General features: G+C 40.9%; 1 long non-coding RNA gene across 1 annotated transcript; it reads left to right on the top strand.

Moving 5' to 3' along the window:
- Positions 1–982: 982 nt before the first annotated feature.
- LOC307175503 lies at positions 983–14807 on the top strand. Its single transcript, XR_013824337.1, has 4 exons — positions 983–1647; positions 3823–3961; positions 13766–13838; positions 14274–14807. It is a non-coding gene; the product is annotated as an uncharacterized lncRNA (long non-coding RNA).
- Positions 14808–15188: the final 381 nt, after the last annotated feature.

Genomic DNA, 15188 nt, shown 5'->3' with positions numbered 1-15188 from the left:
AGGCCCCCGCTAACTTGTCCAAGGTCGACTGCTAATAAAGAGCGAAGCCTTCCAGAGTCCCCCCCAGAACACTTTGCACTTTGCCTGCAAAGCAGTTTTTATCATTGTGATTAATTAACTCCCCCCAGCCTCCCACCCCCGCAACTAGATGCAGGTTCTTTGATGGCAGAACGGCCATTCTCGTATCGCCAGGACACAACAGAATGCTTGGCTCGTAGGAGGCACCTATTGAAAAGTGAATTACTGAACGAGTGAATGAATGGAGGATGTAAGACAGATACCAGGAAGGATTTTAATAGCAAAACCTGTCCAGTCTTTCACCCCAAATGATTGGTGCAGGCATCCAGGCTGGTGGGGCTGGAGTGGGGACCTGAATGCCAGGCCGTGCAGAATAAAATCCCCCAGAGCACACGAACTGACGTCTGGGGGGGATGTACTTCCTTAAGCGCCGCCAAGCTCCTTGACCTCCACACTACCTCTGACCAAATAAACATGCCGTTCTTCAGACAAACGACCATCCAGCCAACACCCAAAGTGGCCACTGGCCAACAGGCACTTGGGTTCAATGCTGATTTTGTTGAAAGAGCTGAATGTTCACCGTGGAGCTCCAGCCCTTCTGCACCGGCTCTCTTCTCTCCCATCTCTGGCTGAGGACAGAGCATCCCAAGTTGGGACTCTTCATCTTCCTGAACACGAGGGAGGATGTGCTCCTGACCGGGCGCCAAGGCACCCCAGCACCCTGAGAGGCGGCCCCTGGGTGGATCTGGAACATTCAGAAATGCTGCCATCTTGTGGCCTTCAGGCCGGAGCAAGATACTCTCGGGCCAACTTCAACAAGCAGCTCCTGGAAGGCTCCTCTGAGTTTTCCTTTGTTCTCATTTTGTCCCATCTTGACCTCCGTCCTCCTGCTCCAGGGTGATGACCCATCCATGCTTGCCTATCATTTGGGGATTTGGAATTTTTCTTTCTGAAAAGAGCTCAATCAGAATGCACTCTAGAATCCTTAGGAGTTTTTTTCAAATTCTTTCTCAAAAGAGAACACTTCACTGAGAGTTGGTCAGGAGACTCCCCAGTGTGTCCAGTGTCCCCCTGGGCCCAGCTCAGAGCACAGGCCATGGAGGACGGCCGTGTCTGCAACATCTTGGTCCACCAGAGCTGCTCTGTCCGGGAACCCCGTGGTGGACGTGGGTACTTACGCTCAGCTTCTGAAAGCTGGATGGCATTCCCATCGAAAGATGCAGCCTGAGTCTGGAAGGTCGTGTTCATCAGCGACCCCAGCAAACCCCTGAGGACCCCAGGTAGAAAACTGGCCTCAAGGGGATGCCGTTGAGACAGCAGATTATCCTTCCTACAATCCTCTGGCATCCTGAAAGGAAGAAGCAAAGCCTCGACTGGGTGCTTTCAGGCTGATTCCTAGAAGATGTTGCTCCCCATGAGGGTCTCACAGACTGTGCATGTTTGCATCACAAAAAGCATGGGGCAGCTTGTGCCCCCAACCTGTTCTGGGTGGATTTTCTGCTTCAGGGCCAGCCTTGGGCAAAACTGTCAAGGGGAAAATAATGATCTTTGGCACATCCCAGCTCTCCTGGAATTTATCAAATCCGTACAGGGCAAGCCCCTGAGGGAAGCGGGTGGAACACAGGACAGGTAAGTTTTGCCGGGAAAGGGATCTGGGTACGAGGTCTAGGCTGCTTCCCAAAAGGGGGGGATGGTAAAGGAGGGTGCTCAGTGCTGAGCTGAGCGGTTAGAATCAAAGAGCAGTAAGGGGCTGTGAAATTGACTGACAGCAGTCCTGTCCACTGGGTTAAGTTGAAGCTGTCACGTAGGGCCTGGCAAAAAAGCTACCGGCTACTTCCTGAGTTCAAGGAGAATAGCCTTTGTCCCGTGGGAAGGCGGGCAGGGACGAGGCTTGCTGGGTGCCTGCTGACTCTGCGGGGATGGGGCAGAGACACACATATGTGTGTTATTGTTTAGCTGACTTCATCTTTAACCATGGGCTGGCCAGGCCTGGACCGTTTGGGGTTATAAAAAGTGAATCTGCCCCCATTTTACTGATGAAAGCACCAAGGCTTATGGAGTGTCCAGTGGCGTGGCCAAATGTTAGGGCCAGTAAGAGGCAGCATTCGAGGCAGCCTATATTCATCTTCTGTGCTGCCGTAACTAAGTACCACTAACTTAGTGGCTTGAAACAACGCAAATGTAGTATTTTACGAGAGTTGGACAAGGGTCTCACTGGGCTAAAATAAAGGTGTCGGCAGGACCGCGTTCCTTCTGGAAGCTCTAGGAAAGAATCCGTTTCTTTGCCTCTTCCGGCTTCTGGAGGCCACTGCCTGCCTTGGCTCATGGAGTCCCCCTCCCCCTTCAAAGCCAGCAGCATTGCATCTCGCTGACACTTCCGTCGGGCACACCTCTGCCCACTGCCAGGAAACATTCTTCACTTTTAAAGACGAGTTGCACCCACCCGGATAATCCAGGCTAACCTCCCCACCTCAAGGTCCTCAACCTTAATCCCAAAGTTCCTTTTGCCAGGTCAGGTGGCATATTCACAGGTTCTAGGGGATTAGGGCGTGGACATCTTTAGGAGTCATTATTCTGTCCATCGATGGTGGTCTCCACTCACTGGTTCCTCATTCAGAGCTCTGGGCCAGACACACCAGCCTGTGCTTCCCCCCTTTTCCCTCCACCCCTTTCCTGCCTCCCATTAAACACAGAGTGACTTCACCTCGGGCTACATCTGCTTGCAAACTGCTTGCTCAGGTTCTCACCCAAACCCACCGTTTGACTCAGAAATTACTTGCAGGACTAATTGTTGCTTGAGGCTACTTGTGAAAAGGGGATAGCTTATAACAAAAACCCCAGCACAAGGCTTCAAGGTATGAAATGAATTGTTCGGGGAGGGGCCAGGAGACACACACACACACACACACACACACACACACACACACACACACACTCCATTTGAGCGCAATACTGCACCTCCCTCTCAGAACACGCCTTTAAAATTGTTTTCTAAACCCAATAATAAAATGGAAGCAGAAAGGCAAAACAAAAAAAGCTGTGGACTTGGTCTGGAACATGATTATTCTTTCACTTGTCAAGTGAGTTTGAAGAAAAAGTTGGCCGGATAAAAGAAGCAAGGAGGAATTTGACCGACTTGTTTAAAGATATGTAAGCTTTTGAAAAAGAGGAATTTATAAATTAGAAATGTTTGTTGTTGATTTTCTAAATGAACCATTCAGGGTTAATCCCCAGTTGAATGTGGCCCAGTGCCTGTCTGGTTTACCCTAGCTGCCACGTAAAGTTAGGGCTCAAATCCAAATACCTTTCCTGAAAGAATTCTTTTACCTCTCCATGAAATATGACTCATAATCTTGTTAACTTTATTTGTAAGTGTTTTGCTTCTAACTTTATATGTTCTTCTTTTATTATCAGCCACGTCACAGAGTTTGGTACAATTTAAGTTATGTATAATACAATGGGTGGGGAGTCTTAGCTGGAGTCTGAACTGCTTTCCCCCAAGGATGCAGGCACGTGTGGACCAGCCCCAGGGATGTGGAGTCCCTCTAGCAGGACTCTACCTACCTGAGAGATGGGGGAGCCTCCTGAGAAAGGACTCATCCTTGAGGAAGGGAGAATGGACAGTGTTGGAGAAGATGGGGGTTGGTACTCCAAGTGCAGGCTGTCACTCGTGTTAATCTCCATTTCACCTATCTAAGCTGGACCTCGAGTTCTCAGAAGGGGCCTGTGACAGAAGGAAGTGAATGGAAGCTGAAAGGGCAGGACAAGTGGGTAAACTGACAGAGGCTACTGCTCGCTTCCCAGCCCTGCAGATGCCATGGAGGCCAGAGGAAGGTGGATGGAACTACCAAAGGAGAGTGAGGATGTGTGGAACCAACCCTTAAGAAGAAAGAAGATGATGGGTCTCCAGGTTGAAGAGTGGGAACCCCCAGAGTAAGAGAGGGTCAGTTCCAAGGGTGTGGGAGAGTTTTGAAGGTTTGCTCTTTTCACTTTCTCACATTGTCCGGGCAGACCACTGATCTTTATCTCCCCTGCAAGGCACAGCAGTGCCCATCCAGCATCCCTTGGAGGATGGAGGTCAGCAGCAAGTTGAGCTTCAGCCTAGCCAGGGTGGTGAGCCACCCTCCCCAGGCGAAGCTCAGCTCCAGCTGAAAATGCAATCTTACTCTACATTCCCTCTGCCCTGTTCTGTGTCCCTCATTCTCCTCCTGAGAGCTCTCCACTAAGACATCGCTTGAACAAAAATCCCTGCTTCAGGGTCTGCTTCTAGGAACTTGACTTAAGACAGTAGAGTAAATGGAAATGGCTAAAGTGGCAGAAATTAGTCCTAGCATAATAGTAATTGTAAATAGGTTAAAGTCACTGATTTAAAAAAAATAGAGATTCCTGACTGGATCAAAAGTAAAAACGAAAAAAATGAATAAGAACCAAAGTCCAGAAATACACACAATTAGTAAACTCACATTAATAGGTGTTTATAGAACAACGTATCGAACACAGAATATACATCATTTTTTGAGTGCACATAGAACATACACAAAAACTTACCCATAAACTTAGGCATAAAAGAAACCTCAATAAATTCTAAAGAGTTAATATCAGACAATGTTTTCAGATCACGTTGGGAAAAGAAGCAACTGATATTAGCTTAAAAAATTACATCCATTAGCTAACTAAAAATTGTGCTATTTAATTACTCTTGGGTTGAAGAGAAAATCGTAAGGGGAGTTCTAAAATACTTAAAGCTAAATGCAAATGAAAACACTGTATACCATGATTTGTGCACCACATGAAAGAAGGAACATATGGCTTTAAATACATTTGTCCAGGAAAAAAAAAACAAAACCGAAACAAATCATCTAGGCTTTGAGATCTAAACTTTCACATTTTTTCAGCAGCAAAAAGAAATCTCAAAAAGGCATGATGGAAAGAAATAATAAAAATAGGATAAATAGTAAGAAATAATGGAACTGAGAAAAGAAAAAAATTAACAAGACTAACAAGATCAAAGGCTAGCATTCTGAAAAGATTAATAAAAAGAGACAGATGGCTGGTTAAGTTTATTTTTTAACTGAAATTTTGGTTAAGAGAATTGTAGATTTACATGCAATCATAATAAATAGTATACAGAGATTTTATGTACTCTTTTCCCCAAAGGTAACATTTTGCAAAACCATAGTACAAAGCACAAACAGGATATTGACAATATTACAATACACTGATTTTATTTAGAATTTTCCAGTTTTACTTGTACATATTTGTGTGTATGCATGTGTGTGCACTTAGTGCTATGAAATTTTTTCAACTTCTTGCACCCAATTTATTCGGTTATTTTGTTGATGTACAGTTGATTTACAATGTTTCTGGTATACAGCAAAGTGATTCAGTTATACATACACGTATAGTTCTATGCAATTTGGTCACATTTAGATACGTGTATCTGCCACCCCAGCCAAGGTACTGAATAGTTCCTTTATCAAAAGGATTGCTCATGAAAAATTGATTTTGGAAAGAAGGGAGAGAACATACAAATAAATAGATACATCATTAAAGCAGATAAATACCTATAGCTGCAGTAAAAATTTAGAGAATAATAATAGAATATTATGAACAGCTGTATAGCAAAAGATTGGAAAACTTAGGCAAAATGGATAAATTGTCAGAAAAAAATAAAAAGTCCAAACTGGGATAAGACAGATAGAAATATTGAATAGAAATAGCTAATAGAGTAATACAGTTGATTCTTGAACAACATGGGTTCGAACCGCATAAGTCCCCTAACTGGTGGATTTTTTCACTAAATGTGTACTACAGTACTGCACAATCAGTCCGCAGTTATATGCATGGATGGAACCACGAATATGGAGGGCCAACTGTAAAGTTATTTGTAGATTTTTGACTCCATGGAGGGTCGGCACCCCTAACCCTCATGTTGCTCAAATATCAGCTGTAGATATGGTGATCAAATAGGTTTCCACTCTAAACTCCAGTATCAATTTTAGAAGTGAGTTCTATTAAATTGTCAAATTAATGGTAATCCTTACCTTACACAAGTTGTTTCAGAAATCAGAAGGAGGGAAAGCTACCTAACATATTTTATGAGAGGAATATGCTAGAAAGATATTAGCTAACCAAATTCAATAATATAGCTAAACTAAATAATGTCAAAGTATAGCTCAACCTCAGAAAATCGAATGAAATTCACTATATTATGTACTTAAGAAGAAAAATTACATGGTTATCTCAATATATCCAGAATATGATTTTCATAAAGTTCAACATCTAATTATGATTTTTTAACTCAGAGAAAAGGTACTTTGAAAAAGCTTTCCTTAAATTGTTAAGTGCCCAATACATATACATGAGCAAAAGCTAAACTTAATGAAAAAAATTCAGATATATTTCATTAAGATTGTTAATGAGACAAATATATACTTTATCCTTTTAAACAACATAGTGTAGGATATTCTGTCCAATACTACAATAAGAAAATGAGACAAAATATGGAAAATTGAAAGAATTTTTTTAAATTGTACTTATTTGTAGATGATAATGATCATTCCCACAGTGAATCCAACAGAATCAATAGAAAAAACTCTTAAGACTCCTAAGTGTCTGGCAAGATTGCTAGATGCAAGAGTAATTTATATACCTCAATGAAAAAAAGTTGTCTCTGACTTCTACTTATGGTTATGTTGAAGTCCTGGGACAGGACTTACCATCCTACCATAAACAACTAGAAAACAGGATAAAATATATGAAACAGCTGTTTTCAGGTATTGAACAGCAGGTAGCACAGGACTACGATCTTTCAAAAAAGGCAAAAAATGAGGCAAACCCTACAATCCCTGACCTGCCTGGAAGAATATTCTGGAATACAGTAGGAAGAGGGGGCTTCTCAAGCAGTTCATGGCTGCCCCACTGAGCTGGGAAGAAAGATATCAGAGTTTGATGAGGCTGAGGAGACTGGAACTTGTGGGTAGAGAACCAGAGAGGAAGGAGGTTAGATAGAGGAAGAACTCCATGCCATATAAAGGAACAAAATAATGCCATTTGCAGTGACATGGATGGACCTAGAGACTGTCATACAGAGTGCGGTAAGTCAGAAAGAGAAAGACAAATATCATATAATTTCCCTTATATGTGGAATCTAGAAAAATGGTACAGATGATCTTATTTGCAAAGCAGAAATAGAGTCACAGATGTAGAAAACAAACTTATGGTCACCAAGGAGGGAAGGGGAGAGGTGGGATGAATTGGGAGATTAGGATTGACATGTATACCCTACTATATATAAAATAGATAGCTAATGAGAACCTACTGTATAGCACAGGGAACTCTACTCAATGCTCTGCGGTGACCTAAATGGGAAGGAAATCTAAAAAACAGTGGATATATGTATATGTATAACTGATTCACTTTGCTGTACAGCAGAAACTAACACAACATTGTAAAGCAACTATACTCTAATAAAAATTAATAATAATAAAAAAAGAACTCCATGAGTTTCTGCTGACTACTAAAATGTGCCCATGTAGAATGAAACTCTATGTAACCAGGAAAAGAAGGTTGGGGAACTGTAAAGTAAATAATTTCAAGTGTTTACACAGGGCAAGGAGACACTTGAGTTCTGACCAACTGAAGGAGAGAGTTCTTCTTGAACATCTGAAATTTTCAGTAGAGTCACTAGAAAAGTCATACCTTAGTAATAGGTTAAAATAGCCCAGAGTAAAGGTCACTTTAAATCTACCCTTAAAAATGGTTAAAACAAGCCTCAAAAGGACAAGTTGATCTGCACATTACTAAACTGCCTGCCACACAAACCCAACACTCCAGAAAAAAAACAAGAAAATCTAGCACTACACAACATAAAATTCACAATGTCTAGCACCCAAAAGATATTACTCAAAATGGCAAGAAATAGGAAAATATGACCCAGAGCCAAGAAAAAAAATAGTCAAAAGAAACAAACATGAAAATGACAGATGATGGAATTTGCAAACAATGTTCTTATATGTGAAATAGTATATTATTGCTAAAAAGACAAACTGTAGGAAGTTACATGTATATATGGTAAACTCTAGAGCAACCAAAAAAGAATCAAAGAAGGATAGTTAATGAGCTATTAATGGAGAATTAATTTAATGTGAAATAATACCCAATTGATCCACAACAACATGGGATATGAGAGAAAAATAAATAATAGATGGGAGAGAAAAAAAAGGAAATAACAAAGCAGTATATTTAAATCCAACCATATTGTTAGTTACATTAAATGTAAATGACCTAAACACTCCAACTAAAAGACAAATTTGTCAGACTGGACCCAATTATATGCTATTTCAAGGGAAATGAGAAAATATTTTAACTTCATGAAAATGAAGACAAAAAATGTGAGATGCAGCTAATGCAGGATTTAGAGAGATATTTATAGCCTTAAATAACCATATTAGGAAAGAATAAAGGTTAAAAATCAGTAATCTTACCCTCCACTATAGTAATCTTACCTTTTGCTACATGACGTTAGAAAAATAAGAACAATATAAACTTAAAGTTAGTAGAAGGAAGAATATAATAAATATAAGAATAGAAATCCAAGAAACAGAAAACAGACAAAAAAAGGGGGGGGAAGAATCAATGAAACAGAAAGCTGGTTTCTTAAAAATGTCAATAAAACTGATAAATTTCTAGTTAGAGTCGTCAAAAGAAAAAAGAGAAGACAGAAATTACTAATATCAACTATAAATGAGGAGACATCATTATGAATCCTACAGACATTAAAATAATAATGGAATAATAAGGGAATAGTTTGAGCAATGTTATCAAATAAATTTAACAACCTATCTGAAATGGAAAAGTCACCTAAAAGACCCAAATTTTCAACAACAACAACAAAAAATAACTCAAGAAAAAAATCCCTCAAGTATCTTAAATCAGTTTAAAAAATAAATTAGTAATTAAAAGCTTTCCCACAAGAAAAATCCTGCCCCTGATATCTTTACTGGTAAAGTCTATCAAACAGTTAAGGAAGAAGCAATATCAATCTTAAGTTTTTACAGAAAATAGAGTAAGAGGGAACACCTCCTAACTCATGTTATGAAGCTGGTATTACCTGAATATGAAAACAAGGCAAAAGAACCCCAGAAATTCTAAGAAAAGAAAATTATAGACCAATACTTTCCATAAAATACCTGCAAAAAACATTAACAGGATTTAGTAAATCTAAGCCAATAATGTATACAATGGATAATACATTGTGTCCAAGTGGTGTTTATCCCAGGGATGCAAAAACAATAAAAAAGATCAATAAACACAATTCACCTTATTAATAGAATAGAAATCTTACATGATCATCTCAGTAGACGTAGAAAAGACATTTGATAAAATTCAATACCTATTCATGATAATAACACTCAGTAAATTAGGAATAAGAAAGAACTTCCTCAGACAGATACAGGTTATCTATAAGAAATACCTACAGCTAATATCATACTTTAGAGTGAAAAATGAAAATTTCTTCCTTAAGGTTGGAAATAAGCAAAGCTGTCTGCTCTCACCATGCCTGTTCAGTATTGTACTAGAGGTCCTAGACAGTGCAATAATATAGGAAAGAAATTTTTTAAATTGAAGGCATACAGATTGGAAAAGAAGTGAAATTCTCTTTATTTGGAGAATTTATTTGATTGTCTATGTAGAAATTACCAAGAGTCTATAAACATGAAACTGGAACTAATATACTAATTTCACAGTATTTTATGATACGAGGTCAATATACAAAAATCAATTTATTTCCAGACACTATCAAACAAAAATTAGAAAATAAAATTCTTAAAAAGGCAATTCTAATTTATTGTGATAGAAAGCGAATCAGTTGTTGCCTTGGGTGAACAGAAGTTGTAAGGATTGATTACAAAGCGGCAAGAAGGGACTTTTGCAGGTGATGTACATGTTCTATATTTTGATTGTGGTGGTGATTACATAGGTGTACACACTTGTTAAAACTCATTAAATCCTATAATCAAAATTGGTGCATCTTACTGTCTATAAATTTTTGTGTTGATAACGTTGAAGTTTAAAAAAGTTAAAAAAAAATATTGTGGTTCCACTACACCAGTGATAACCTACTAGAAAAATATAATAGAGATCATGTCACTATTCATAATAGTCTACCATCACCCTCCATTACCAGGAGTATCTAGAGATGAACCTAAAAGTACACAAGATCTTTAGAGAGAAAACAATTTAAGTAAAATAAACCTAAATAAATAGAGACATAGAACATGTTTATAAATAGAGCAACTTAAATGTCAATTCTCCCCACATCAGTTCTTAAAATTCTATTCAATTCCAATAAAATTTTATCTTTTTTGGACCTTTATAAATCATCTGAAATTAAGAAGAATAAAGCTGCATAAATGGCAAAGATAATTTTGAAAAATAAAAAGGAGCAAAGAAAGAAAACTTTGCCCTTTTAAATATCAAGATATTCTACAAAGACATGGTAATATAGATAATGGGGCATTAGTGCAAAAGAACAGACAAATTGACAAATGGAATAAAGAAGGAAACTCAGAAAGAGACCAATAATGTATGATAAAGAGGCACAAGGATTCAGTGGAGAAAAGAAAGTGAATGATTTAATAGATTCTGTTAGGGTAACTGGCTCAGTGGATGAACATAAATAAAGTTTGACTCTAATTCAAACCATGTTGAAAAATAAACTCAAAAAAGGCCTAAATGTGAAAGAAAAATGCTGTGTATTCAATAGAAGAATATGTAAAAGAATATCTTTTTGACCTTAGGGTGGTAAAGCTTTCTTCAATAAGACACCCAAAGCATAAACCACATGGCAAAAATTGGTGAACTTGACTACATCAAAATTTAAAATATCTGCTCAAACATGGCCACTAAAGCCCTAATTAACTGATGGGTGGCATATTGGGAGGAGATAATAAACACTGTCTGAAACTAACAAAGAAGTAGACTCTAGAATATAAGATACTGCAAACTAAGAAGAGAAAGACAGAAAATCTAATGGGGAGATGTGAGCAGCTCCTAGAAGGGGAAGCTAAATGGCCAATAAGTTAATGGAGAACTGTTCAACCTCATCAGTAATTAGAAAGATGCAAATTAAAATAGCAATGAGATGCCGATTGGCAACAATTAGAAAAGTCAGAAGAAAAGACAAAATGTTAGTGAGGATATGGGGAAACAGGAAATTTCCAATCACTCAATTCTCCAGAAATGCAAGGCCCCCAATGTCCCCAGTGAGCTCTGGGCTGCTAGCTGGGTGCTTGGGCAGGAATGGCGTGGAGCCACTTCAAGTGACGCAACGTGAGCTGTCAATGAGCTACCAGGTAACCGCCGAGGGTGGCCTGGATGCACGCCAACAGGAGAGACCAGGGTGGCATCCAGGTCCTGGCACTTGTCCAGATCGGATGGGAAAATTCAGGAGAGGGTTAAAGAATACAGTATCTTTCTACTCGGAAATGTACAAGGGAGTGTGGGAGAAATAGAAGGCAGTTATGGGGTGTTGGAACATTAATACCTGCCCCCTGCCTCTCATTCTTCCAAGGAGGAAAGGAAGATAGCAGATATGAGTGAGGTCCGTGGGTCTGGCTCCTCTGGTGCTTTGAACATTCTCTGGGACCCTGTGTGGGGGACTCTCCCTGCCTTAGAATCCTCGTCCACACTGTGGGAGGGCTCCCTGCCCCTGCCTACCTCACAGGCCAGGTTACATAAATACGAAGACCTGCAATTTCAAAATGCAAGTGGTGGGCTGAACCACTAGGAAGAGTTTGCTGGGCTGCTTTGAGGTTTGACCTATTTCTTTTTTACCAGGAGCTTTTTTGGAAACTGTCTTTGTTAAGGCTTTTCCTTCCTTCTTCCTTTCTTCCCTCTGATTTTGACATCAGCACAAAAGCCAGCGTGGGCAGAATTTGGGCGTTTAAGGACACTGCAGAGCAAGGAGTCCATTCCCGACCCCTCCTCCCTCCCAGGCCCTGGTCTCTCTGCAAGAGTCCCTCTGAAGTCCCAAAATGAAGGACAAGGTTCTTCATCCTCTGGAGGTCCCACTTTCTGGTCTCTCTATTCAGCAGCCCAGGACTGGGGTCCCAAGCAGAAGCCTCAGGACCCGAGGTTTGTCCAAGGCCATCTAAGCCCAAGACTTATCATACTTCCCCAATCCATCGCTCCAAAAAAAAAAGAACTTTGGGTCTGCAAAGTGTGTCCCCAACAGAACATTTAGGAGGCAGGATAGACTTGTCTATGGGATGAGACTCTAGCCACTAGCTTCACATCCCCTAAAATTTTCCCTACCTGGCTGACTGTGGTCTAAGAATTTGCCATTAGCACTAAAATCAAATAAGGAAAACTTGAACCCAGCCAGGAGTATCCCATTAAGCTTTATCAGTCATTTATGCCTCAGTGTAAATGAGATGCTCAGAGCCTGAGGTAGAGTGTGAGAAGATTCCAGAAGCCTGCCACATAAGATGGAGACTTTTAAGGGGGAAGAGGGCACAGGTAGGACAGGTGAGGGTGCCACAGAAAAACTGATGCACTCCTGCTGGCTCTGGTTGGGACTGGCTTGCCCAAAGGCTACCCAACTCCCTCCCACCCTGCCCCCAGGATGCTAGTCCTGGTTCCCTCTCTTCCCAGGCTGGTACCAGCTGTCAGACCCACTAGCATCTCCTGACCCTACCTCTCCACTCACTCCTCTTTCACCATCTCTCCCTACAGATCTCTCCATCCCTTTTTTCATTTTCTCTTTCCATTTTTTTCACTCTCTCATTTTTCTTTCTCTTTCACATTTGTCTTTCACTTTCACATTTTATCTTATTCATTTCCCTTTTGACTTGTCTTTCACATTCTCTCTTTTACTTTCATCCTCTTCTATTTCACTTTCACTTTCTCTAACTCCCTTTTCGCTGCAGTACTCAGCCTGCCCTTCGAGAGCATGGTGTGTCCTTCCTATGCCGTAAATCTGTTTTGATAGCCTTCACTAGAAAAGAGGGTTTTGTTCACGTACATGCCGTACGTCTGGTGAGCATCCACACTCCCTTTTTTCTTTTCCTCTTTCCTTTCTTTTTCCCTTTCCCCATTTTCGCTCTTTTCCCCCCTCTTGTCTGCGTCTACCTCCCCCCTCTCCTTCTCTCTCCTCCCTCTCTATCCTTCTCTCCCCCCATCCTCTTCCTTTCAACTGCATGAACATCTCAATTGCACCATGTCGGCAGATCCTTGCCGGTCTGATATTTTATACTAGGTGCGTCTGCCTTAACTATTCTACTTAAAAATTAAACCCATCTGCCCCAAACTGAAAACAGCCTCTCCCTCACCAGGGACAATAAATATTGATGACTTGAGGCAGGATTGGCTTTATGATGTTTGATGACAACTGATATCAGTTACAGAACTTACATCATTTAATAAAAAAATGAAAAGCCCTAGCAGGGATGTTGCATGTCAACAGACATTATTAAATGTCAAAAGAAATACATTTTCTTCAAGAGCCTGAAATCTAAACAATGTGAGGGTGCTGGGGGAGGGGGGCTGGGCTGGGGATGTTTGGACAGCTTTTATGTACAGTTAGGGATATTGTTTCTTTTTGTGTCCACCCTAATTTGTGCCAGTTGATTTTTTTTTCTAGAGCACTACTATAGCCACCAGTACAAAACCTTTCTCAAGAAATCCTCCTCCTGTTCATTATTTGAAAAGCTGAGTCCATTTGAAGACTCTCTCCTTCCCCCAGGGGTGACCTCTGAGATGCTCCAGAGAAAACTGGATATGCTGAAGGGCAACCAGAGCTGGAAGCCGAGGATGGGGTGAGAACACTTGTGACTCTCTTTATTTTTATTGTCAGTACAAAATCAGGACTGTCTGGCTCTGAAGTTGATAGCACATAAACCAAAGTCTGGTATGTATGCCTACTGTGCTTCTATTTCTACCCTGATAAGTTAAATATAAATAGCGTTATTAAAGGGGTGACTGCCAACATTTCTATTTGGGGTACATGCAGTCATAAAAAAAATAGAAGGGTGGAAACATTTACTGCTGTTTTAAATGTATTTATATGCTTTATGGAGCTGGATTCTGGCTACCTAAGATACTTCCCGAGACTCATTTGGGTATGTTTAGAAGGATCATAAATTCTTGTGGTCTTGAGGGTGGTTTGGTTAATTAAGTCCCTAAAGTCTTTTGTAATTGAAAAGGTTAACATGGCGCCTTCAAGTTCCTAACTGACCCCCTCCCACTCCCAGGAGCTTATGCAATGGGAGAATCAGACACCTTTTTAATCACTGCAGTTGTCGTGGTCTTCCAAAGAAGGTTCTGGAAGAAGAGAACAGAACTGCAGTGGGAATGCAGGGGTTTATGCTGCTCGATCCTGCATCTGTAAAACAGGGTTATTATTCATACGCATCTGACAGAGTCATCGTGGAAGTCCCAGAAATATTGTTTGTGGAAGTGATTTGAAAATGGTGAAGGGCTGAGTGGTATCTCTTGTGGAGAAGCAGCACGTAGCTGGGAGATCACTGGACTTTGGATATCTAACAGTTGGGGAAGTCACATGCCCTCTCAGAGCCTCGATTTTATCACCTGTGAAATGGAGATGCTAATACCTGCCTCTTAGGCCTTTAGTGGAAATTAGACACAATGTGTGTCTGTTTAGACACAGTGGAAATTAGACACAAAGGGTGTGAAGCTGTTGAGTAGACAATGAAGTGCTGCATTCTTTCATTCATAAATACTTCTCAACACTGACTGTTCCTAAGATGGGCTGCTGGGAGCTGAGGGTGGAGACAGAAGTTGTCTGAGGGGCAGTTTTGACCTTGAGGTTAAAGGTCAGAGCTGCTGACCTTTGACCTCAGCAGCCCTGGCCTCGGAACCTAGAGGCCCCCTGCCAAGGCTGTGGGGGGATTTCATGGCTATGGGAGGAAGTGCCAAGGAAGGATGGGAAAGAATAACTGGGTCTAAATTGTCTGAGCTATGGAGGGTGGGGCATGGGCGCACGAGTGCATGGGGAGGTTGACCTTTACTGGTTGACTGGTTGTCCAAGGCCAGTGGATGCACAGGAATGGCGCCGAAGGGAAAGAATGATGCTGAGTTTGGATAAAGGAGGTATATGGAGGCTGGAAGGATGAGTTTCAAGACCTCGGATGAGGAGAATGGCGAGC

This window comes from Stenella coeruleoalba (genome assembly GCF_951394435.1).
Source record: "Stenella coeruleoalba genome assembly, chromosome: 16".
Lineage (NCBI taxonomy): Eukaryota > Metazoa > Chordata > Mammalia > Artiodactyla > Delphinidae > Stenella > Stenella coeruleoalba.
This window is presented reverse-complemented; position numbering and strand designations above follow the sequence as displayed.